General features: G+C 43.7%; 1 protein-coding gene across 1 annotated transcript in view; it reads left to right on the forward strand.

Moving 5' to 3' along the window:
* The window catches only part of pacrg (PARK2 co-regulated), a 196,707-nt gene that overhangs the window by 51,736 nt on the left and 119,368 nt on the right, over positions 1–25,603 (forward strand). The window contains exon 4 of the mRNA XM_086127804.1: positions 8,295–8,791. The gene's annotated coding sequence lies outside the window, so the exon portion shown is untranslated. The remainder of the gene's footprint in view (positions 1–8,294; positions 8,792–25,603) is intronic.

Genomic DNA, 25,603 nt, shown 5'->3' on the forward strand with positions numbered 1-25,603 from the left:
ATAAAGATTGGTAGCGGGTGGGCTCATTTACGAAAAAAAAATATCTGCGTCAAAAATTTAGCAGCAGGTTGCAGGCGTCTGTCATCTTTGCACTAGAAAATATGTGCAACTATACCATTGCACCTACCTGAATGAATGTGTATCTTGACAATCAGTTATGTGAACATGCACGATCACAATCAATAGCCTGCCCTAAAAAACAAAAAACAAACCCCCCCCCCCCCCCCCCCCCCCACACACACACACACCCGCTCAAAAAAATGTACAATGATGGACTTTTTGTTCCAAACCTAAAAACTAAAATGTGACACAGTGGTCAGAAAATGGTAAGGGATTTATTCATGAATGCACTTAATGGCACAATATTATTTTAGGCATACTTCATTGCTCACTTTATGGATATTTCAAGTACATTACTTATCTTGCGGTAGACTAAGTGGTGCATGTTGTATTTGCTGCTGCTGCTGTTGTTGTTTTTAAGTCATCGCCTTTGTACAATGCACAAACAACAACATAGGATGTTTTCACAAATATTACAAGTCGATTACTTAGAACAGACCTAAGTGTGCCTGAGAAATTCAATTGGCTATGCGGATAGCCAGGGGCGGAGCTATGTGTGGCCAATGGCATCCTTGCCCCGCCCCCCCCCCCCCCACTCCCAGCTAAATATGTATACTTTATCCTCTGCGAAGAAGAATTTTTGTGACTGAGGATGTATATCCGTATGTCTGTTTTCTACTGCCCCAAGGCACACACATTTAATTCTGTTATTACTATACAATTTGTTTTTATAAAGTGCAACATTATAGAATAATTTCTTTTCTTATTAAAAAACACATACAAACATTTTGTTGTTTTATGTGGGGAGTTTGGAATGGATAAATGGCATTTGCATTCATTTCAATAGGGAAAGATGATTTTTTCATTTGACCTTGCGTCTCATTTTAGTTTGGTTGGCAGTGGGTCGGTCGGGCACACTCGTACAACTAAATAGCTTCCCTTGGAACAGACACAAGTATGCCTGCAATGACGCGAAGGAAAAAAAAAAGCAATATAACATAAAAACATCACAATAAGCGGCAATCTTTTAAAATGCTGCATTTTATCTGCGGTGCAATTCAGTCAGACGAAATTGCCGCTTGCTATTGCAAGCCTCGCCCCCCCACAGCCCCCTCCCCGCACCACACAGCTCCGCCCGCATCTAAACAGCCGCTCACTGCCTCGCTCCATTCGACAGCTGCGGCTCAGCCGGCACCCATCACGCTAGATACGGCTTCATATCGCCGGCCGACAATAGGGATGGCCGCTTGGCAATCAAAACAAAGAACCGACCGTACATTTGATTCAGAACCGCGGGGAGGTGAGGAGAGGGTGAGGACGGGAGTCTAGACTTCTTGGGAATAAATTGAAAATTGGTGCGATACGGACAAAATAAGATCATTTCTTTCCTGCCTCAGATGAAAGCTGGAGTGAGGATGATGTGGCAGCAGGGAATGATGTCTTTTCTTTTGCCACGAGGAGAGGGAGCATTTAGAGTGTAGTGGTTCACATAGGTGAGTTTTGTGCACCTGTGATGGAATCCAAACCCTGTCGTGAACGTGTGTGTGAAAATTTGTCTGAATCTACATATCCCTTCGCGCGTCGACCTCACAGTGCAGAGGTCGTGGGTTCGATCCCGGTTCCGGCCTTCCTGTGTGAAGTTTGCATGTTCTCCCCGGGCCTGCGTGGGTTTTCTCCGGGTACTCCGCAGTTCAAACTGCTAATTGAACACTCCAAACTGTCCCGATGTGTGAGTGTGAGCGCGGATGGTTGTTTGTCTGTGTGTGCCATGTGATTGGGTGGCAACCAGTTCAGGGTGTCCCCCACCCGCCTCAATGATCATAACAACCGCATTTCCAACGTGTGGATTTTTGAATCAACTGACCCATTGAAATAAATGATGGCCAGTGTTGTCTCATCACACATTCGAATTACTTATGCGAGAGGAGAAGGCTGAAATTAGTCATTCAAGTCGCAGCGTAACCCACTGAACCAATTTCTCGTGTTGTTTGCAAAGAGCGACGCCAATGGCTTCAAGCAGAGGCGCTTCCGATTATGCCCGCAAAGCCTGGCACGTGAAATCTCCTGTAATTCCTCGCCGCTTTTCAGCACCTTCCCATGTCATTTCTGCACAAGTTAATGAGAATGGATGTCGTGGAATCCCATCGGTGAGGAATGAGGATAAAGCTCGAAATCGTCTGTATCGGGTTGGCAAACAAGGGCACCTCGACGCGGAGCTTGGTACGTGTGTGGGCGACGCAGTACAAACAGGGGTGAATCGATGTGTTCCCCCAAAGGAAAGCACAAAAACGAGGTTCAAAGAGGAGGGAGAGGAAACGGTGAGATGAGGTTGCGGCGGCGGCGGCGGCGCCATGACTCAAGGGGGGTGCGCCACACCGTCACGCAGACCAGTTTGATCGGTTCTCGCTCGCACCCTGGGGAGATCATTAACCAGTGATATGGAGTCCATCAATCCTCACAGAATACAACTCTGCCCCCCTCTGTCTGCCTCTTCCTCTGTTTGTCTGTTATGATCCTGTGTTTCAGGATCACGCATATCTCGTTTGGAGAAAAGGGCTGTGTGATGGAGACTCCCTTTGGGTTTGATAGAGAAAAAGGAAAGTCAAGGTCAATATTGATGTTATGCAGCTATATATATATATATACAGTACATTTAAAAAATATATATTTTTCATAAATCCTAACCCTAACCCCTAACCTCTAACCCCTGAACCTTTACATCGAACCCCTAACCTTAACCTCCTCAGCCTAACCACCTTAACCCTCACCCTGATGCTAACACTCACCCCTGCCCACGTTCAAACTAAGACCCGGGCTCGTCGCCAGATGAAGGGAAAATAATACATTCCTCTACAAATGAACTCGATTCGCACTGTTGGTGTGAAAACATAATGTGTTTTACAAATATGACAATGTATGACGCGGAGCGGCCCAAAAGGCACTTCAAGGTCAAATAAAAGGAAATAAGCCCCAGAGATATGAAATGCTTCAGCACATGTTTAACACATAGCAGCGCAGCCATAAATGCAATGTGAGGGGCAATAAACAAGCATTCTAATAGCTTTTTTCCCCTCTGCATTTTTCCCTCTGCTGCACACACACACACACACAAAATAATTCATTGTGACTACGAGATGCAGGCTCATTTTTTTTTTTGATCCATCAAGCACCTTCTTTTCTTTTTTTTCCTCTACTTTGTTTCACCTAAGAGCTTTTTAAAAATTCATTAGCGCTTTTGCACACAGCACATCTGGGAGACTCTTATTGATTTTTTATTAATAGCTTGTTTGTTGTAATAAATTATTTTGTGCTCGGGTGATGAATATGTAAAGCTGGCTGATTGGCCTCCGGCGCAACTAGCAGAAGAAGAAAGCATTAGAAATTGTTCATTCATTCGAAGGAATAAAAATAAAATAAACAAAACCTGTATTGATTTTTTTTTCTTTTTGATCGTCCTGTAATGTATACAGCTGTTTGCTTTCATTCAATCGATAAAACACAGTATGTTTCCCCTGTACAGCAATCAATATAAATATGCTTCGTGAAACTGTCATGATATCAATATGACCTCCCGGCAGCATGTGTGAACGTTAGCGATCAGGAAATATCAATAAGGATAGCAACCTCTCCTCCCATGTCGATGAATGACGGTGAGATTCGAGGTGTAGATCAAACAGACGCAGAAGCGGTGGAAAAAACACATTGGACAAAATCACTAAAATAGCATATTTCATTACAGAAAATGTACAGTGGTACAAAGATGGTTGACCGTTGGATATTTCATGCTAGCTTAATGCCAACCCTCTCAGCAACAGACATTGCAACACAAATGGTGCAGCAGCATGTGTAGAAAGACAAATTCTCAAAGGCATATATTTACCACTGTTTGGAAAAAAGACAAATTACTTGTTCGTGTCCTATGCAAGTCAGAATAATACTTCCGACTGACGGCCGAGGCGTGCAGAAGAAGCACGCTGTCAATGGGCATTAAAGAGAATTTCCTGAATTACATTCTATTTATTTTGATGATTACGATATCTTTGTCCATGCCAATTCCAATGTGTGGCAGAATAAAACACCAATAACCGATGAATCCGTCGATTAATTAAAAAAAAATATTATGAATAAAATCAAGTGTTTCATCCCTTTACGCTTACTACTATAAAAAATTACAGGCGGACTACTACTATTGTCCTTGCCAATTTGAGAGAATCTAATGTTGATCGATTAATCGGCCACTGCCCTAATTATTATTGGATGTTTTTCTAAAGCACAGTGCTGTTTTTCTTCAGGATCATGTTACAAAATTTTGTGTTTGTGTTCTCGTGAATCCATTTTGTAAGTCACCACAGTACCGTATTTTCACGACTATAAGGCGCCATTAAAAGTCTAAAATTTTCTCCAAAATGGACAGGACGCCTTATGATGCGGAGCGTCTTGTCTATGCGCTGAGTTCCAAAACCTGACTGACAGCCGACACGCTGTTTATATAGAGAAAAGGCGGAAGTGACTGTGGACAGGCATGCGGCAAAGAAGTCGGCCAATCAGTGAAGGGTGGGCGTGTATATATACATATATGGAGAGAAAGAGAGAGAAAAGGCAGACGTGAGTGACAGGCATGCGGGGAAGCAGGCCGCCAATGAGTGAAGGGTGGGCGTGTAAGTGGACGATAAAGGGACGCTACAAGCAGGTACCAACACCTGTATAGAGTGTGGCTATGTGCATTGTTGCAAAACAACTTCGGTTTTGGTTTCTAAGAACCCCCGAAAATAAATTCTTCAAAGAGACACGCCTACGATGCTCAGTTCAAACTTCAAGCCATCGGTTATGCTTTTGGCATGCGTGCCCATCTCACAGCAGCGGTGAAAAACCAAGTCAAGCAAATGAACTCTGAGCTTGCCGTTATTACCGGAGGCTTGACTAAAGAACTCCAACCGCTGGACATCGGCATCAACCGGGCGTTCAAAGTAAAGTTGCGAACGGCATGGGAACAATGAATGATCGATGGCAAACACAACTTTACAAAGAGTGAGAGGCAGCGCCGGGCGAGTTACGCCACAATTTGCGAATGGATTGTGGCTGCTTGGACGAACGTGTCTGCTTGCACTGTTGTTCGAGTTTTTGGCAAAGCCGGCATCATTTCTGTGGAGCCACATGGCAATGAGAGTGACTGACAACGAGAGGGAACACGGCGTTTTTGATGGATTACCGGTACTTGCACAATTGTTCAATTCTGATACAGAGGATGAGGACTTGGATGGATTTCTGGGTGATGATTGATCGAAAAACGTGAGTACATTGTACGATGGCTAAATAAAATACAACGGAACTCCGTTTTGCTTCGTTGCCTTTTTAAAAACGTGTTTTTAGCTTGTATCTGTATGTCTTGGCATGCTACCGTATGCTACAAGCTAACGTGTTTTTAGCGTGCGCGCATGCATGCCGTATGTTTAAGATGGCGTATGTTTTATCACTTTAAAATCGCGCCCAATAATACAGTGCGTTTTGTCTATGTGTAAAATACAGAAATAGCACCCATTAATGAGACTGCGCCCAACCATACGGTGCGTCAAATGGTCGTGAAAATACGGTACTTATTGAAGAAATATTGTACCCCTGTTTGCACAGAGAGTCCCCAAAATAATCAGCAAAGCTCACCTCACGCAGCATTTTTCCGCCTGACACTTTACATGTTCAAACTGCGATGGTAGAGAAGTTCGTCACTTGAAGGACAAGAACGAGAATGCGACAGTCTCCAGCATCCTGCCAGCTCTCACTCAAGCGTTATTTGATGCCGCCGTTCCACTTCGCTCTGTTTATCACCTTTTTCAGGCGTGTTTACTGTGGCTCGTCACTCATGCGCCCGCAGAAAGGGACAGAGCGCCTGTCTCTGGTGCGCGTATAAAACTTTTAGTGAGCTAACAAACTGCAAGATGCTGGGAGGGATGAGTGAAGCCGAGGATGAAACGGTATTAAGTAGGAAGTATTTACTACTACTCATAAACCTGTTGTGTCCATCGGCGCTTTCTGGCTTATCAGCGGAATTTTTCTTCCGACTCGAACCTAAATATTAACAAAGAACTCACAATCTAGTGTCACTCATCTATGTAGGATATGCGTGGGTCAACGTTGGTCGACACTGGACAAACTCTCAAAAAAGAGTTTCTTGTACAAGCACTCCTAGAAATGGCAAAAAATGTACAATTCGAACCAACACGGCAGACTTCTTGTGACTTTTTGGGCATTGCTTCCTGAGATTTTTTTTTTGTGGGTCTACTCATGATAGACATGCCCACCAAATTTCATGGGTGAAACTGGTGTCAGGTGCTAAATTTGCTCCGACTGTGAGAACCGTTCAGCGATTGTGGTTTACCCCGCCATAAAATCCATGCAGTCGTAAGCTTGCCCGCGCCTCCGTCTGCCATAACGACAGCTTAAGTGTTAAAAAAACGATCAGCTGCAAAACCGAAAGAGAGAATCAGTTAACTTGAGCTGCAGTGTTTGGGGTGGGGTGGACGAAGGGGGGTTCTGTGTATTTTTCAATTATGGACGGAATGCCATCAGGTTCCTCTTTGTTGGCCACGTCTGATAAAAATACACAAGGAATTTGTGTCCGTATTTGGAGTCACACAAAATATACATCATCGTAGATATTAAGTGTCATCAGCAGGTTGCCTGAGACAAACAGAGCGACTGGAAGAGTCACAGAAAGGCATAGACAAAGTAGAAATGGACATCTTTGGAAATTCATGAATCAAGCGCAACATTTTGTGTGTGGATATAACTTGTGGAACCTTTTCGTACCAGGAACTGCAAGTCAGTGGAATTGTATCTTTAGCGTCTCATTTTCTCTGCTAAGTATACCTTTGCATGAGGCATCTGCAGCTGTGAAGTGGAAAAAATAGCGCACAAGCAGCCCAATAATACATTGTTTCTCATCTGAAATGTGGTCCTTAACATTCCACTGGCTTGAATTAGATCCTCACAGTAGCACGTTGCAATTTACATGTTTATGCTTTTTCAAGTTAATTAGCTTGCTCGCTCAGCCAGACCCGACGCAGGCGCTGCTTCACTCTGCATTCGTCCCTTCTTTTTGTTTGTTCTGTTTACCGAAAAAAGAAGCTTATTTCAACGCGCACAATGTCTTGACTGTCGACCAAAAATCAATTGCTTCTTTTAATAGCAACAGAAAGTCACCATTAGGGTGCCAGTGAGGGGTTTATTGTTTTCACTGAATCAAAAAGAAAAGTTGTTCACGACATCTTCCCAAGTCACCCTAAGTAACCAGAAAAAATACTCTACAGTATGCGTGTGTGTCTATCTATCTATCTATCTATTGAAACGTCTGCTTGCGCCTCGTTTAAATCCACCAAAATTGCGTCACACCCCCTGCACCACAAGTTAGACCTGCTTTTGGCTAGTTTCAATTTTTGTCTACATTGGTCACCAAATTGAGAGATGCACCGGGGGGGAGGGGGGCGCTGCATCAGCCGGAACGCCCAGCTAGACATAGCGCGCCGACCAAATCCACAAACATGTTAAACTTGATTTTGCCCCGCACAAATATAGCGATGTGCCCGTTTTTACGCCAAGCACAGTCTAATTTCTGTTATCTATTTACACGTGTTGTTATTGCTTTGAATACCTTCAAATGGAAAAAATTTAACCCCGCACGAAATAGTTCAAGATGATCACTAAAAGTTAACTTGCGGGTGCTGGAGCCTATCCCAGCTGTCTTTGGGCAGTAGGCGGGGGACACCCTGAACCGGTTGCCAACCAATCGCAGAGCACACACAGACGAACAACCATCCATGCTCACACTCACACCTTGGGACAATTTAGAGAGTTCAATCAGCCTGCCATGCATGTTTTTTGGAATGTGGGAGGAAACCAGAGTACCCGGAGAAAACCCACGCAGGCCCGGGGAGAACATGAAAACTCAACCCAGGGAGGCCTGAGCTGGATTTGAATCCGGTACCTCTGCACCGTGAGGTCGATGCGCTAACAACTGGATCAGCGGGCTGCCTACGTTTCACATTTTCCTTGAAAAATGTGGAAAGCATAAATAAATGATGTGTGAATTTGGTGGTTGCTCAGTCAATCTGTCCAGCAGAAAAACAAAAGATGTCAATGCACTTTGGCCTCATCCTCATCAAAGACGAAAAAAGAAAGACCATTTTTCTTTTTCCTTGCTTGTCTTCACCAAGCCGACATATTATCTTGTTTATTCTCAGTGAAGACATCGCCTCCGGATGACAGACGACACCCACATGGGAGAAGAAAGACACGTGTACGACAGTCGTTGCAGACAGTCGAGTCACCTCTCCCGTCACTCATACTTCCATGTGGGCACGTTGGCAGGGGAGTGAAGCAAGCCAGCCTTTGGAGGTGTACTCCCAGCGCCAGTCTTCATCTGGCATGAACACACACGACGCACACACACACACACACACACACACACACACACACACACACACACACACACACACACACACACACACACACACACACACACACACACACACAATAGGCTGGTCCACGCTGAACTCGATTACAGTGCCAAGGTAGGTACAGTCGTCTTGGTTTTCCTCATCCCTTCCTTCCTCATTAAAAATATTGCAGCCTGACATTTTGCGCCAGCGTCTGTTATTGTTTTTCTGGGCCAGGGTCCCCCGCTTCTGGCTCGCCACCCTCTGGGCAAAGCGGCTGATGGTCACGCTCGCCGCTAATTGTGAGTACTGTGCAGATAAACGGCGGGGAAAAAAGAGGTCAGGAGTTTAAAGAGTCCGAAACATGCCGGCTGGTGGCACATGAGGTTATTATTAACCCTGCAAAGGTTGCTAGTGCCATCGAAAATAGGCCTCATGTTAGCAGCAAAGCTTTGAGCCAACAATGTCACAAAAGCATAGCATTATTTTACATCCTCTCAGCTGACTGAGGAACCTTCACTCTGCTACTGTTTGTTCGTCTTTGGCACATTTTTATTGCTTATAGAGATGTGGCTATTCCCCCATAGTTTCAGCAAAGATCAAGTAACAGGTCAGAGTGCCGTTAAAGCGGTGTGCCCGGTATGAGTGTGCCTGGCTAAGATTGACACTTTGTCTGTCACACCTTCTGTCTCTGATTGGTTGTTTTTCCTCGGGTGTGGTGGTTTCTTTAATCATTGACTGGCAGCCGTTTCAGAGCATTTTGAACATTTCAAGACCCACGGGATATTTTGTTCAAATGAAAGGTTCTTTTGTTTATCTTTAAAAGTGCAAATATAAAATCTAAAAACGATCCTACAATGTTTCGAATGTAACAGAGTGCTGCAAGGAAATTGACACCTCATCTGCAGATGACCCTGTCTTGATGGAAATGACACTGTTAGGTTTAAAAAAGCTGAATGTCGCTGACTGGTCTTGTCCCTTTCTTTCAAGTACGAGAGCGCTGACTTTGCAGAAAAGCTGCTTTCAAGTCTGCTGGGACACCTCTTCACCCAGCAGGCTGCATCGTTACGGGCGATGTTTTGTCGGAAAACATGCCCGTGGAGCTGCTCCTGGCTCTGTTTGAATTCGAAATCTTTAAAGCAAATCTGTGGGGTGTTTAGACGTCTCGACTTGCCAGTTGCAATGTAGCCGCCTTCGTCTCGTTACGGCGAAAGTTTGTTTTTTCTAGGCGCCTTAGAATCTCTCCGAGCCGGAGAAGATCAGTTGATTTTATTACACCGTTCCCTCATATGTTTGTTTACGCTGGATTTTTCTCCATGAATGGTCCCCCTTTTAACCATTCATACATAATCGGTGATTAGTTAGTGCTCCAAAACAAACTCAAAACAGATGGGCAGAATTTTGGGTGGTTGGTGGATGGCCTCCATTTACGCAGAATATGCGTTAGAACTGACGCTCGTTGACATGGACTGGGTGGCTGGCGGTGGCGTGACGGTATTTCCAGCCAGTAAAAATAATCATCTCGCTTGCTAATGGGACAGCCAGTTAGTTATTTGCACAACTTGCACAAACAGGGAAGCGTCATTGTGGGCCCATCAAGCAGCGGATTCTCCATGGTGGACATTTGCGGTGTTTGCCAAAAATCACAGACATTTTTGTGTACAGTGGAAAAAAAACAAACAAACAAAAAAAAACTTTAAATTCATTTGAGACTGATTTCATTCAGTATCTTCATCCATCCAATTGGCTTTGCCTCCTAAAACAAAAAGGCATGTCACTCCAAACATCATTATGGATTAGTAAAGTCGACTAGTCTGTACAATCCCTAATCAATAGTCTCTCCATACTGCAAGGCTTCAAACAGGTGCGTCTCAGAGACATGGCAACTGAACTCAGTGTGTCATAGAGAATCATCTTCAGGGAGACTGGAAGAGTCACAGAAAGCCATACAAATCGACACCCCGGAAATATATTGCCCTAATCATAGATCCAATACTGTACTTGATGTGAACTTGTTGTTCAGCTCCTTGTGAGAGAATAGTAAGTTGTGTCAAAAGTACAGCCGTAAAAGCGATAGCACCTTTTAGATTCAACCGGAAATTTGACCTCAGAGCCCAATATAAATATGTTTTGTGAGACGTATATGATATTTGTTTTAGTATGAAGTCTTTATTTTGATGTTTTGCATTTCTATGCCATTGCAACCGAGCACCATAGCAGATTGTTGAAATAATACCTCTTGGTCTTGTCTATAAAGGTGATTATTATTAATTTTCTATCGACAGAATTTCACATGAACTTGTCGCTATACCTGACAATCATTTTTTTCCCCCCTCAACGTCTTAAAATCTAATGTCTGGACAGCAATATAACACCATGTTGACTCACGACCTTCCGTTCCTTGGCTCTTTCACGGCACTTGCCGCCCTACTCCCAATGACACCATGTTCATCGAAGCGATCGTCACTTTGGCATACCCCACTGGCTTTACTGGTATCACCGTTCACACGTTCAGGGTCATGTGACACTGAACCGTGGGTGACACTGGAGCCTGTTACTCATGGAAATGAGCGGGTGGAGGTGTTGCCATGGAGACTAGATGTGATGATTGAGGCTGAAAAAGCCTGTGATGATCTGTCATACTATCGATTGCATATGCAAATATGCCCATTATATAGCATCTAGCTAAAAGCAATAGTGCTAATAACTGGCATGGAAATGACTGGCAAAGCTTGCTTACGAATGTTTGTGTCTTCAAAATGAGTATTTTTACTTGATTGGAGTTTTATTATACAGTAGTTCTGGCGAAAATCTTTCACACAAAGGTTTCATTTTTAAATAGCTAAAAGCACAGTGGCGAACAATTAGCATAGAAATGACCTCCAAAGCTTGATAAGAACTTCTTTCCTGTAAGGGATTTTTAAATGATAAACACTTTCACTTTATTTAAATGCTGTTACGCAATGGTGGTGGTGAAAACCTGTCACGCAAATGTTGCTAACATTATTAGCACATTGAAAGCATCATAGCTAGCATGGAAATGAGCGGGTGGTACTTTCCAAAAATCGTTTCTTGTAAGGGTTCTGCACATGACATGTAGTTTTACTTCAGCTTTATTAAACAGTATTTTGAATGAAAATCTGTTTCTCACATGTTGCTAACATAAATAGCATTTAGCTGAAAGCACAGTGGCTCACGACTAGCATTGAAACGACGGGTGAAGCTTGCTCATGAACTGTTTCCGTTTCCTTCTCCATTACATTCAGGCATATTCAAATGATAAGCAGTTTTATTTCATTTGAGTTTTATTATACAATGGTTTTAATGAAAAAAAAAAGTCACACAAACATTGCTAATATAAATAACATTCAGCTGAAAGCTCAGTGGCTAATGGCTGGCATGGAACTGGCCAAGCACAGCTTAACAAGCCAATATTTCCCGTCAGCCTATCAAATTGTGAGTCATTTTGCCCGATTTTAATTTTTATGATAAAGTCGTTTTGATGGAAATCTGCCACACAGATGTGGTTTATATAATTTGAGTGTAGCTAAAAGCATACTTGCTTAATTTTACTATTATAATAGCGGTTCACTTGTCTTGACACATGGAGAAGCAGCTTCAAGATTGCCAATAAAACAAGGGAGGATATAAAAATGCATCCGCAATAACGAATATTATTGCATAAACAATGAGCAACCTGAGCGGTGCGCCACCATTATCAATGTTATCATCCATATGTTCATCGCTCGGACTGATTATGTCCTGCAATGCTCCAGCGGGCATGTTATGCACGTACGCTGAGTGTAGCAAATATGCCTACCCAATATCATCTGGCCTCAGAGCTGCTTCTATAATGCATGAGGATCAATATGCTGTGGCTTTGTGAGCGAGGCAGATAGCGAGTATTCCTGCCAACTGCCCGGTCGTTTAAAGCCAGTCTTGCATTTGGATAGGTCTCAATTTGGGGAAGAGACGATTGATTTTTTTTTTGGACAGTTTCTGTCATTTGACGTTTGTATGACAGGCTTTTGATGGCAATGGTGCATATTCAGCAATAAGCTTTCCATTTCAACACAAACCCATTTTAAAACCCTAACCTCAAAGTTGACCCTCAAAGCCAAATATTAAAACCGTAACCCTCGTTTAAATCCCTAACCCAGGATATGAAATTCTAAATTTAAACCCCAATTTGAAAACTGAAGTCTAAAAAAAAACAAAACACCTTTTGGGAAACTTCATTCCCTTTTTGAAACCCTAATTTGCAAACCTAACCTGCAATGGAAACCACTAACACTGACGTAGAAACTTATTTTTAAACCTTTTACCCTGGCTTGAAAGCTTAATTTAAACATTGACTGTCCTGAAGCCCTAACCCTCTCTTGAAACCCTACCATGGCTTAGAACCCTACTTAATTTTAAAAACCTACTTAAAGTCTAATGCGAGACCGTAACCCTATCTATAAACGTTGGTTTGAAACCCTAAGCCAGGCTTTTAAACCGCAACTTGAAAGCCTAACTATGACTTACTAGCCTACTTTGAAACGTTAACTTTAACCCTTTCAGAGACAGTGGTTACTACTCGAGTTAAACAAACAAAATAGGAATATACAATATCAATTACAAACAACCCCTGCGATTGACTGAGGACCAGTCCAGGATGAACTCCACCCCCAGCCTCCAGCTCACCGGCCACTCCGAAGAGGACAGCTGGTCTAGAAAATACACAGACGGGTAAAACGATCTCAAATACTGTAAAAGAATAACAAACATTTTCAGTCTGTGTATGTACACACTATGCAAAGATAGCATTCATTTGGAAACGATACACCGGTAATAAAAATCGACAAGCGTGAGCAAAAAGGTATTAGTACAGATGGAGAACATCTGGGCTGCATTAAGGTAAATGTAAATAACATTTTCCGACAACTGATGCATAGCCACAATAAGTAGTCCCCCAGCTAGAACAGTATACCGACAGTGTGTTTCCTTAGGCATTCCACTGCCTTTTATATTTAATAGTCTCCCACTCAGAAATGGAGAACATTTAAAAGGATTGCCCTTATCTTTTCCAATGTTCTAGGAGGATCCATTTTCTGCAGCAAATTCACGTGATGAATGAATGGTCCGGTGCGGTTCTCACTAATGTTCCTGATTGCACCCTGGGCATATCGACACGGGCGAGGAGAGGTCTCGGCGACACCGCACTAAGCCGACGAGGTGCCGCCTTTTCGGCTCATTGGAGTGACACCGATCTTACCCAGAGGAGCACTCAAAGGACAGAGCGAGGCTTGAATGAAAGGAAACGAGCAGGACGTGGCGCACGCTGCGGGAAAAGAAACAGAGTCGCTGAGGATCTTTCATGCCGATGCCAGCGAGAGACTTGTGAGGTCAGCCGAGCGTTGACGCTTTCACAGGTGAGATAATGATGACACCTGAGACGCTGCTGCTGTACACTGGACTGCATCAGAGGGTGAAGCTTGGTGGAGCATTTAAAACCGTGTAAGGCAGAGATGGACCCGCAGAAGCCATGACGATGAAATAAGTGTTTCCACCTCCCAGTACGGTTTGGTTCATTTTGGTACGATATGGATTTTCACTTCTCAGGGCTTCATTGGGCTGGACGCGCGCGCATCGCTCACCTCACCGAGAGGTTGAGGCAAGCTTGGTGCGACTTATCCTGTACCAGCTAGCTAGCAACAAGCTTCTGCTACTACTACTAGTACAGTTAAATACGTTCCAGAGTTGCTTCACAGTTAGTCATCAGTGCCTCCGTGGCGGCGAATAAGGTACACTTCTGACAAATACTCTTCTCACAAAGGGATGGCGAGAAAATAAATCCACGCTAATTGCTAAGCTAACACAAGAATGACACGTCACGTTTTGGTTGTTTTCACACTAGAGCCCTACGTTTTGATTTTAGAATTTTGAAATCTGCAGGAAAAATATTTTCAAAAGTACGATGCAGTTGATTTTATGTTTTAAAAAACAAATTAGCTTTGCTAAAAAAAAGATACAACCTATCCAGAATCACATTAATATGTTTAAGCCGAATTTTATTTTCTCTCCATCGTCAGCCTCCAGTCACCGGCCATTCAGGAAAATTAAGATACATTCCTGAAATTCCCGATGGCCACCCCTGTCTACCTCACACTTGTGAGATTTAGGGTTCGAATCTGTGGCGTTTGTATGTTCTCCCCATTCCAGAAAAGTGCAGTTTGGTTCACTAAGGAAATTGTTCATAGGTGGCAATGGAAGTGTGGATAGTGGTTTGTCTGCATGTGCAATGTAATTGAATGGCAACACAGTACACAAGGGACAGGCTCGAGCTCACCAGAGAATAATGAGAAGCGCTATCCAAAATGGATGCTTGGACACCAGTGCGGAAGGAGTGAGCATTTGGGTGGTATTGGCATATTTTTCATTATTTCTGGGTCCAATAATAAACCAAAAAAAAAAAAATATCTCACTGACCCATTTGCAGAACTAGACAGACGATTAACAATTTTTGCTTGTTTAATTTCACGCTCAATGTGTACAGAGACGCTCCACCGACCCACTGTCTGTATGCAATCAATTAAAAAGTCAATTTTTGCACAATCGGTCCCCTTTATTTATCTTTTTTTTTTTCTTCACTGCAACAATTTCCACGGGAATTTATGAGAACTCCCACAAAAAGTTTAAAAGCACTGTGGAGATCTGAGAAGCGGACTATTTCCCAGAGGCTTCCGTACAGAAATTGTGTGTAACCCCTGCGATGATGCAAAGACAATTGTAAGTGGCGCCGCCAAGCGCACACTCCGCAACGAAAATGCAAATGTGCTGCGATGAAAACGCTACCCATGAAACCCACTATACAGGATATTGCCAGCAGGTTTGCGGCGATAGAGCATATTATTTTCATCAGGTCCATCAATAAATCATTTTTCAAGCGTCACAAAAAACCCCCCAAAAAAAAACATGCCTGCGAAAAGGAGCGCAGCATATCGAACGCATGAAGCGACGCAACTGCGGCATTGAACCATAACAGTGCCTGAGTTGCATCTTACAGCAAAAGCTTCGCGATCCGGAGAGAGCTTCGAAAGCATCAAATAAATCTCAGTGTTAAAAGGTAGCAGTAAAAAGTGGGGTAAGAAGAATTTCTATGGCTATGTTATACCATGGAAAAAAAAAAAACGCAATACAAAGGTAGTCAGGAATGTACTCCTGGGCTATGAGGTGTAGCGGGAAGACGGAAACCTTTTCTCACTATGTAAATTTTGTTTTGGTTCGATTGAATTTTTGCATGAAATCTCTCCCACAAAACCAGAAAGGTGGAACAATCGTTTGGAACGTGTAGTTTACTTAGTTACACAATACTTCGTAACCATTTTTTAAAAATCGTACTCCTGAAGTGTTTTGCTCATATCTATAAAAAACTCAAACTAATTCTAAGGCTAATTAAAAAAAACAAAAATGATGCATTTCCCCCAAAATAAAATCAAGCTAAACAAACAAACCCGCTCTATGATCCCATAAAACAAACAAACAAACAAAAAACCCCCTAAACGATTTCATTTGAAAAAATAAAAACGAACTAGAATGAAAAATCCCAAACCATTACAACCCTGGTTAAAAGTGATTCCCCCCAAGTGCAATATTTTAACTCCAAAATGAGATTTTTTTTAAAGCTGTGATTCAATATTATGCCTGTCATATACCTTTTTTGTTAAAGCCAACAAGCCCTCGGGCCACTTTCTCTGCAACCTAATGGCCGACTCTAATGGCTGCCGGCCTCGTTTCGTTGTGGTAATTGGGGGCACAAGCGACACTGCAGAAATATCTTCGCTGTCCTTTTTTCCTGCTGAGATTCTTCTGCCACCCCCTCTGGGTCCTCTATGATGTAGGAACAAGCGCCCGCTCGAATAATATCATAATTGCTGTTTCCCCACACGGTGAACGATTGCAAGCGAGCTTCAATGATAGACACGGGTAAGCCATTTCAACTTCCACATGGCAAATCCTTATCAGTATGTTGATGTATGACCCCAAAAAGGAATCAAGGTTACTTTTTCTTCAAGTATAAATCAGTTCTGGACTGTCTGTGTGTCCTTGAAGAGGCGTGAATTTCCGATATGAACCTGACATGAGTGCGCATCCCCTCGCACAGCAATTCCCGCTTGATCGCACATCATTTGAGAGACATGCAAAACTCTTATCGACTTGGAATTTCATTCGCCGTTGTTGCAAGGCCTCCTGCGCGCCAACCACTGATGGGTGCGCTGGCGTTTGAACAATAATTTCCTCAGTCCGGCTGAAGGCAGGCTGCTGACGCTCCAGTTTGCTTCTCCGAAAACTCCCTTCTTCCCTCTCTGTAATCCTCCGAGGGGAAAGCGGAGAGAGAGACCGGATTGCTGACAGGGACATCACTTTTCTTCCTCGCAGGCCTTGTTTACAGTCTCCTGCCCGTTGCTGCTATACCCACCACTCTCCAAGGAGCCATAAAAAAACAAATAGGGGCTTTTAGAGAAATTGCCTGTGCACTGGCGATTAATAACACTTGCACCCGCTCACAAGTTCTCCTGAGGCAAAAACCCCCCCCAACCAAACAAAAAAAAAACATTGGAGAATTAAGAGTGCCACATCCCTAAATTGGGATGATGCAGGGCTCCTGCTGTTTTTGAACAAGACAATTCAACTTTCGCCAAGCCGCACCCTTTGGAATACAGAGTGACTAGTCACAGAAAAGGAAGAAAGTGAAATGCGTTGCAACGTTTCATCATGATGCTAATTTGAAAGATAGATGGGTCATCTTCAGTTAAGTGCTCCCTTGTTGTTGGAAGAAAAATATGCTGACTTTTAATATGTGCCATTACATTCATTTAGCATGTGGAGTGATCCGGCAAATCATTTGACCCGCTCTGTGTAAATGCTTGCATGCAAACAGACATCTACAGCTTCACCACGCTGACCTCACCATGATTAAAATGATTAGGCAGAGATATAATAAATCATCCTAACGTTCGCAATATATACGTGCATAAACGGTCTTTTTATGCTAAGTTTTTATGGAGGTGGGGGCACTTTTGAATAATTAAGTGCCACCTTTTACACACGTTTAAACGCGGAGGACTTCTGCTGATGAACTGCGGCACTGTTGTGCTCTTTTTCAGCGCGGCTGGTCGGTTACCATGGTAACAGTTCCTTGCTGACGCACGCATGCGCACAAGCACGCAGCAACCATCGCTGGCGTCCGTAAAAAGTTGCATAGCAACCTCATGGGCGACGTTGACTAATTCTGAGTCAGACCAAAAAAAAAAAAAAGGAACGAAAAATACACGACTCGTGGACATGTGGAGGCGTAAAACAACGTCACACGTTCAAGCGTTTACCGTCAAGGCCGCCATGAAGAACTCCGTGGTGAGTGACGTTGTCATTTGTCGTGGCTAATGGCTACCAGCTGACGTTAGGTTGAATAGGCTTAATTAAACCCCTTTCACGGAAGTGTTTATGTGTATGCAATGCCTCATTTTCTCTGCAAATTCAGGTTGATATGGGTTTTTTTTGGTGGCGTGGGGAGGACAACGATAACTTCAGCAAACGTGGAGATGCATTCTGTGAGGTTATATGAAAATAAAGTTTAATTCGAGTAAAAAAAAAAAAAGATTGAGAAAATATTTTTCTTGTTTTATTGTGAGTGTCTAGCATCTTAATGTCACCACAAAAATAGGTCAAATCGTACCTTTTGAAGCCAAGGGCCACATGTCGAAGAAAATGCAAATGTCTGTGCTAAAACCTTGGAGAGGTTGAATTAACATGCAAGGGTACAGAGTTGTTGGTGTATGGTGCACATGATTGCAGTATTTACATATTTGGGTCACATGCTGTAATCTCATGTCATTGAATTTCTCATCCAAGGAAGCTTGATGAAAAGGAGTTTTTGTTTTTTGGGTGTCCATTTACATTGAGGTGACCCTTGTTTGTGGATCCGTGGCTGAGTGTGTCACGCTTTACAGTTCTGCTTTTACAATTGTGCCAAATTGAGTTCCTCTCCTGGTAAAAGTGTGACCCTTTATCCACCAGAATTCCCTCACGGGCTGGACACTCAATGACGCAAAACCCGCAAATCGGCCGACGTTTATCTGGCAAAACGGAGAGTGGCCAAAAGATACAGAAATCACTGATCGGTAACCTGTGGCAGCTGTAACACGTCGTGATCTTTCCGAATATTTGTGTTTAGTAATTTGTTGTGTTTTGCACTTCAGGGCCACCGTATTTTTATCGTTATAAACAAATCACAAGGCTTCTGTATATATCCCTTTAATATCCACCATCTCCCCGGAGGATCTGCCTGAGTGATGTTCTCGCACCACAGGCTAAATCCAGGAAAAAAAATAAATAGAGTTTTCCAGAGGCTTACTCCTCATATCTGCCGCCCCTGTGTTGTTTTCCTCCCCTCGCAGTCGCTGACATATCACTGTGGAGAGGGCGGCTTTGTGGCGAGCTGTGATTTGTAGGTTACGACAGGGCCATTTCAAGCCTTGAAAGGCTACGGGGACTTAAAGCATAGGCTTATTATACTTTAAAGTATTTGTGGCCATCGAAATTGAATCACTAACACCGGCCACCGAAAGTCTTTGCCCTTTTTTTCCCAGTGATTCGTCCCCCATGTATTCCCTGAAAAAAAGAAGAAACCGATGTAGTTCATATTCCGGGAGGTGGTCGTCGTCACCTTAGTCTGCCGACGGTGTGTGGAACAAAGGTGTTATTCATCGTGCCAGTGACTTCTTCTCTGAAGGTGGTAGAAATAACAGCAGGTCGGGGGTGTCACTGCAAACACCTGCATCGTGTTCCAGAGGGGAAATAGATACAAGATATTGTATTTCACAATGACTGACTATGAAAATGATCTACTTCCTGTACAACACGATGGAAGCTGATCGAGAAGGTGTACATCCTCTAACCTCCACTTATGTCTGGCAAGTGGCTGTGTTCAGAATTTACCGGTCACTTTAAAACTCATCCTAAACGGGAATCAATCAGCACACATTCGCCACCGTTTAAAAGGCCTCTTAATAACCACAAATAAAGTTCAGCTGTTCCGGTAGCTTTGAGATTTTCTGCTTTCCACCTTGACTAAAACCCTCATTTAAGATGAAGAAAAAAACACCCCAAATGATGCTTAATGCTGCCATTGGGGTGCTTTCGTGCGGGTATGCTATTCTTCTGATGATGAGCAGTGCTTGTGTTTGCGCTAAACATACCTTTTGGAATAACAATCTAGCCAGAAAGTGTCATTGGACCATAACCGGACCATTCCGGCTCCGGCCTTCCTGTGTGAAGTTTGCATGTTCTCCCCGTGCCTGCGTGGGTTTTCTCCGGGGTACTCTGGTCTCCTTCCACATTCCAAATACATGCATGGGAGGCTGATTGAACGCTCAAAATTGCCCCGAGGTGTGAGTGCGAGCATGGATGGTTGTTCGTCTCTGTGTGCCCTGCGATTGGCTGGCAACCGGTTCAGGGTATCCCCCGCCTACTGCCTCAAGACGGCTGGGATAGGTACCAGCACGCCCCGTGACTCCCGTGAGGATAAACGGATCAGAAAATAGATGGATGGATTCAAATGATCAGCTCATCGGCAAGCTCTGCAGAAGCCTGATCAAGATCCTGATCATTTGAATCAGGCGTGTTGGAGGCGGGAAACATCTAAAACACGCAGTGTAGGGGTCCTCGAGGACACTTTAAATTGACCACTGTCCCAATGTGTTTGTGACCTTTTCAATAGTTGCGGAAAACACAATTCAGAAAAATATTGTGGAGAAGTGTGCCATAACGTGACCTCTTGCGAAGCGCTTGTGTTTTCCGATGTTTGCTTGCCTCAGAGCTCTCTGGGCAATTCCGCTGGCCTTTGTGTTTGTTCCGATCTCCTTGAAGGCCTTTCTAGCCTGCATTCTAATTAAATGTCTTTTAATGGCGAATGTTTATTGCCCCTCACAGTGCCTTTATTTGCCACAGTGCCTCTGGAGTTAATTAGCCCCGTGTCATGTGCTAACCAACGCGGAGGACGTGTTGACCCTGCGCGCCATCAAGGAGCTTGTCAGTTTTGAATCCGAACACATGGGAGCCATCAGTGTTTGCTCTCAAGTTAGACTCTCTGTTAGTTATTTTGATGATGACAATGACCTTGAAATCAATTTGCTTAATATGGTGTCAGCTAATGGGGTCTGATTGTGCTTAAGGGGGAATTGGTGTTAGAAGCCAAGTCGTGATGCTGAGCACACCATTTCATTTGGATTTTTTTAAAGGCGCATGCTTCATGTAGCTCTTTTTGTGACCTATAGTCGATAATGCTGTTTACATTTTATGGGCACCCACTGCAACCGACATTTGAAAACATCGCAAGTGCAAATGTATTTCCCTCCCACATCTTTTTCCATTTTCAAACATTTTTTTACAAAGCTCCAGAGAGCCACTAGATGGCGCTAAACAGCCGCATGTGGCTCTGGAGCCGCGGGTTGCTGACCCCCCAGTGCATACGTTTATCTGAGTCATATCTTATTTATACACACATGGAAGAGGCCTGATTCGGAGTTGATGATCTCTGATTCCAAGGTGAAAATTTCGAATGATGTCACTTGAACCGTGTACTGTAGCGTAAATCCAGCCTCAGAAACACAACTGAACTCCTCTTTCGGTCAAATGTATCACAAAGCACTTGTCGAGAGTCCTATTATCGTCGCAAGACTGATATGGACTCTTGATTATAACGACCTTGTTCATGCGAGACTGTAATAGGCATGCGTGCTTGGCCACTTACCTTGCGCACTTCGTTTCGCCTTTGTCGAGACAATTTGCTTGCATTTTGCCTTGACGTTAAAATTTGTTCCACTCGATGTGGTAAACAATTTAGTCAACGTTAATATGCCGGACCCACTTGACAGTGTTTGTATTGTGATTAATTAAGTCGGTTTTCATCAGACGTATTTTCACTTTGTTCCGTATTATTAATATGGAGCACACCGTCCTCTCCCTTTCAGCATGCAGATGCCGAAGCACTTCGGCGGCGCGTCTCAGATTTTCTTTTCATACGTTGCGAGGGCACCCAAGAGATCAGAACAGAAATGCTACAACCGCAACAAACTTTTGTCTGAACAATATTTTTTATAACTGGTCACGGGGCCGTTGATGTCATGGCGATGCATGCACATTGTTGACATTTTTGCGACTTCCCGCAGATCCATTTCCACTCTGTGCCCCATTCACGATCACCTTGCTGCTGACGCGTCCAAGGTGTAGTCTGCCTCTTGCCCTCGGTTAGCTAGGACAAGTTCCAGCTATTACCGTGACCCTGAACAAGATAAGTGCTATAGAAAATGGATGGATGGATTCATTACAACGGAACCGTCTGGATCTCATTTGCGTCTTTCAGTATTACCTACTTGCCCTTGCCGGAGAAGACGAGCTCCTTTTGAGTGTTGACTGGCAGACAACCAAGAGCAGAAATATCTCTCCGACAAACACACTTTTGATATGCAGCCACAACATGTCAAATGGTGGCCTTTGTTTTCCCTAACGATGCAAGCTCGTTCAAAGGACTGTCAGTGCCATTGCACAAGGCTGACCTTTGGAATTTTGCTGACCAGCGCACAGACAAATGCAGCATTTTATTTAGAAATCGCACATGTCACTTCTAGATCCCTTTGACTATATTTTCCGACTTCAAGGATGATCGTTGGTCCACTGAAAAAAAAACATTCTTCAGTTTGTCCATAGTATCTCGATATGCAGCCATTTTTGTATACCGCTTAGCCATTCACGCTCCATGAAATGAAACCATGCTGCACAGAAGTCCAGAGACAACTGCTACGCTAATGACTTGGGGTACTGTTATTTTATCCATCCATCCGTCCATTTTCTGATCCGCTTTATCCTCTCGGGGCATGTTGGAGCTTCTCCCAGACGTCTTCGGGCAGTAGGCGGGGGATACCCTGAACCGGTTGCCAGCCAATCGCAGGGCACACGGAAAAGAAAAACCATCCGGCTCACACTCACACCTAGGGACAATTTTGAGGGTTCAATCAGCATGTTTTTGGAATGTGGGAGGAAACCGGAGTACCCGGAGAAAACCCACACAGGCACGAGGAGAACATACAAGCTCCACACAGTAAGGCCGGAGCTGGAATCGCACCCGGTACCTCTGCACTGTGAGGTCGACGCGCTAACCACTAGACCACCGGGCCGCCTCCGTTAAAAAAAAAAAAACGGACTCCCTCAATCACAGTACACTTCACATTCCTGACAAAGTCTTCGGAAACAAATCCTGTCAATTCAGAATCTGGGGTAGAATCACTTTGCAAAATTGAAGGTTTGCTAAAAAGGAGCCTCGCCTCGAGGCAGTCGGAAAGGGAAAAGCCTTCGAGGCACGAGTGCATGGAAGACTGTCGGAAAAGATCCACATCACAGCCTGGCGTCCTTTTAGTTTCAACTACCTCTGCTCATTACCTCTGCTGTCCGGAAACATTGACGCAAATTCTCCTAACAAGTGTTTGATCAACACAGCCCGCCGTGGCAGTTGAAGACAGGAAACCTGCTCATGACTACCCCCCCCTCCTCGCATTTATTCACGTTCTTTCCTCTGCTCCTTGTTTCTCCCTCCCAATTTGAAGATTTTCCTCAGCTCTCTTACTTTCAGGTAGAGGAGAACAAAGGGAGAGTGTAACCTCTTGGACCCGATCCGTGACGTATGCCGGGTTCTTTCGACATGGCTTTGCATGTTTTCCTCAAGGCCCTCTTCGCTTCCTTTTGGTTTCAGCCAAATGCTTGAGCATTGTGGCAGATGCTTGCCGGTTCATCTGCCACTCTTGACGCACATTTCTTCTGGTCTTGTCAAAGCCGAACTGAAGTTGCTTGGCCTGTCTGGCTGGCTGCCCCTGCCTGTGAAGTTGTGACACAGATGCTGACATGGGTGCTCAAGCAAAGAAAAAAAAAGTGATTGAAATTTTTTTCATTTTTTATGAGAGAATATAAAATCCTTTTTTTAAGGTTGGCTTGACTGGATTTCCCCATTTCCATTTTAGTAGATCCTCTGATAGTGGGAGATTTATTGAGGGTCAGTGTCACTTTGACACATCCTCCAAGATGGAAGATTAGAAGAAAAATCCATCTCGGGGGAGAGTTGACTCCAAATTTTTCAGAGCAAATTAGGTCAAATACATGTATGGATAATGGAGAGTGAAAATGATTCAGAAAGGAAACAATGACCCAAACAGCCTTTTTGACTTTAGTTTCGTTATTCAATGTTGCTGTCCAAACTAAACTTGAGAAGTCGCTCTTTCACCCAGAGATTCCGCAAAATTGCCGTTTTATACAGAACGCAGCATCACGCGACAGCATCCTGCAATCACATTATTGAATGATGTTTGTGTTAACGTGATGTACTTGTCAGCCCGACACTTGACAGACTGGGACAAGTCCCTGGTTTGTGAAATCTCCGTTCCAAAGCGGCAGTAGCATCCCACCTCTGTTGTAACTCAGATACTTTCTTAAAAAGTGGCAAATTAGTCTTGATTCTCCAATTCCACATCAGTGCCATTTTTACAGAAGAACATCGCGAAAGACTTCGAAAGTGGCCGTTAAATTAACTCTGAGTCTTGAACTGAGGCCAGATAGAGGGCACTACTTGGCTTTAACCAGCAGGGGCGCTGTTGATTCAGTGACAACTAGTTGAATTGAAGAACAACAAAACGTCAGCTGCGACAGGTTGAGCCACTACACCCTCCAAGCAGTTTGCGATATCGCAACTTCTGTTCTGTTTCATCGCCGGCACAGAATTCGAAATTCGGAATATAGCGAGAGAGATTAATCGATGCATCCATTCGTCATTTCTTCTGCGAGGAAGGAAATCCAATTCCTATCGGTACAGCAAACAATTGCGTACAACGTCAAAAATAAAAACGCGCTACCTTCTTGTACCGAATCGACTTGTGTTCATTTCACACAGCCATGATTTATTCCTGCCATTAGAGGCGTGTAATAGAAGGGCAGGCAAACAAAGGCTCATACACATCGCCTAAACACCTCTTTCAGTGTCGGAACATTGGCAACCTGCAACGCGGAGCATAAAAATGCACACGGGGGAGGCTCGATTGAATAGATGGATGGCTGGATGGATGAATTGGAGGTGTGAGGATTAATGACACACAAGCAAACCTGCGGAGACCTTGACATGTGTGCCTCCGTGTGGCGTAATCCGCTCCAGTCGTCAATTCTTGCCACAAAATGAACCGGGGACATTAAAAAAAAAAAAAGAAGTTTTTTTTGCATACGCTCCTGTTGCAGCAACAAGCGCAGTCTGAGCTCTGAGCCACCGGAGAGTATTTCTGTTCTTCAAAGCTAAAATTGTACATCTATTTTTTTTTTCTTCTCATCTCATGGGATGATATGAAAGGGGTCGGCCATCATTTAGAGCATTAACCCTGCAGGTGGTCCGAACAACAAAGTTCTGTTTTAGAATGTGTCGTTCCTTGAACAATCTCAACCGGGAGCTGTGCCAGGAGTTTGGGATCCAGATGTGTTTGATGTCGCATTCAAATGAGCAGTAGCATATTTGTGTGTTTCTGTTACTTGCATTGCATTAGATTTCTTTTTAACTTTGTCCTTACCATTTCACCAAATCAGCCCATCTGCCATGTTTTTTTATTTTTCAAACACCTTGATGGGACGAATTGGTAGTCTGAGCATTGTGAACATCCAGGAGTAAACAGTCTTTGGTTTTATTGCGCTGGAAGACATCAAAGGCCTTGATGTTTAGGCCGAAATCTGATTTGGGGCATGTCCCGCTTGATTTAACGAAGTCTAAATAGTAGAAATAACCTGAAATCACACCCAAACCATTTGGGAGTGTTGTTAAAGTTGACATTATTGATGGAAGTTGAGCTAAATGCACGCAAGCTACGGCACAACTTTCCCCGACAGCATTATTCTGGTCGATAGGTCACTGGCATAGAAACAGAACATTAATCGATTAATTGCTCGTTCAATTTCCCAGTAGTATATCGAAAGGAAATGCAGGGCATTGCCCATCCCTTCTGCAAACCTCAAATCTTGTACAAATATCTGCAGAAGTACCTTCATTGGAG

Source organism: Hippocampus guttulatus, chromosome 13 (genome assembly GCF_054856545.1).
Source record: "Hippocampus guttulatus isolate MCC_2025c chromosome 13, RoL_Hgut_1.0, whole genome shotgun sequence".
NCBI classification, from domain to species: Eukaryota; Metazoa; Chordata; class Actinopteri; order Syngnathiformes; family Syngnathidae; genus Hippocampus; species Hippocampus guttulatus.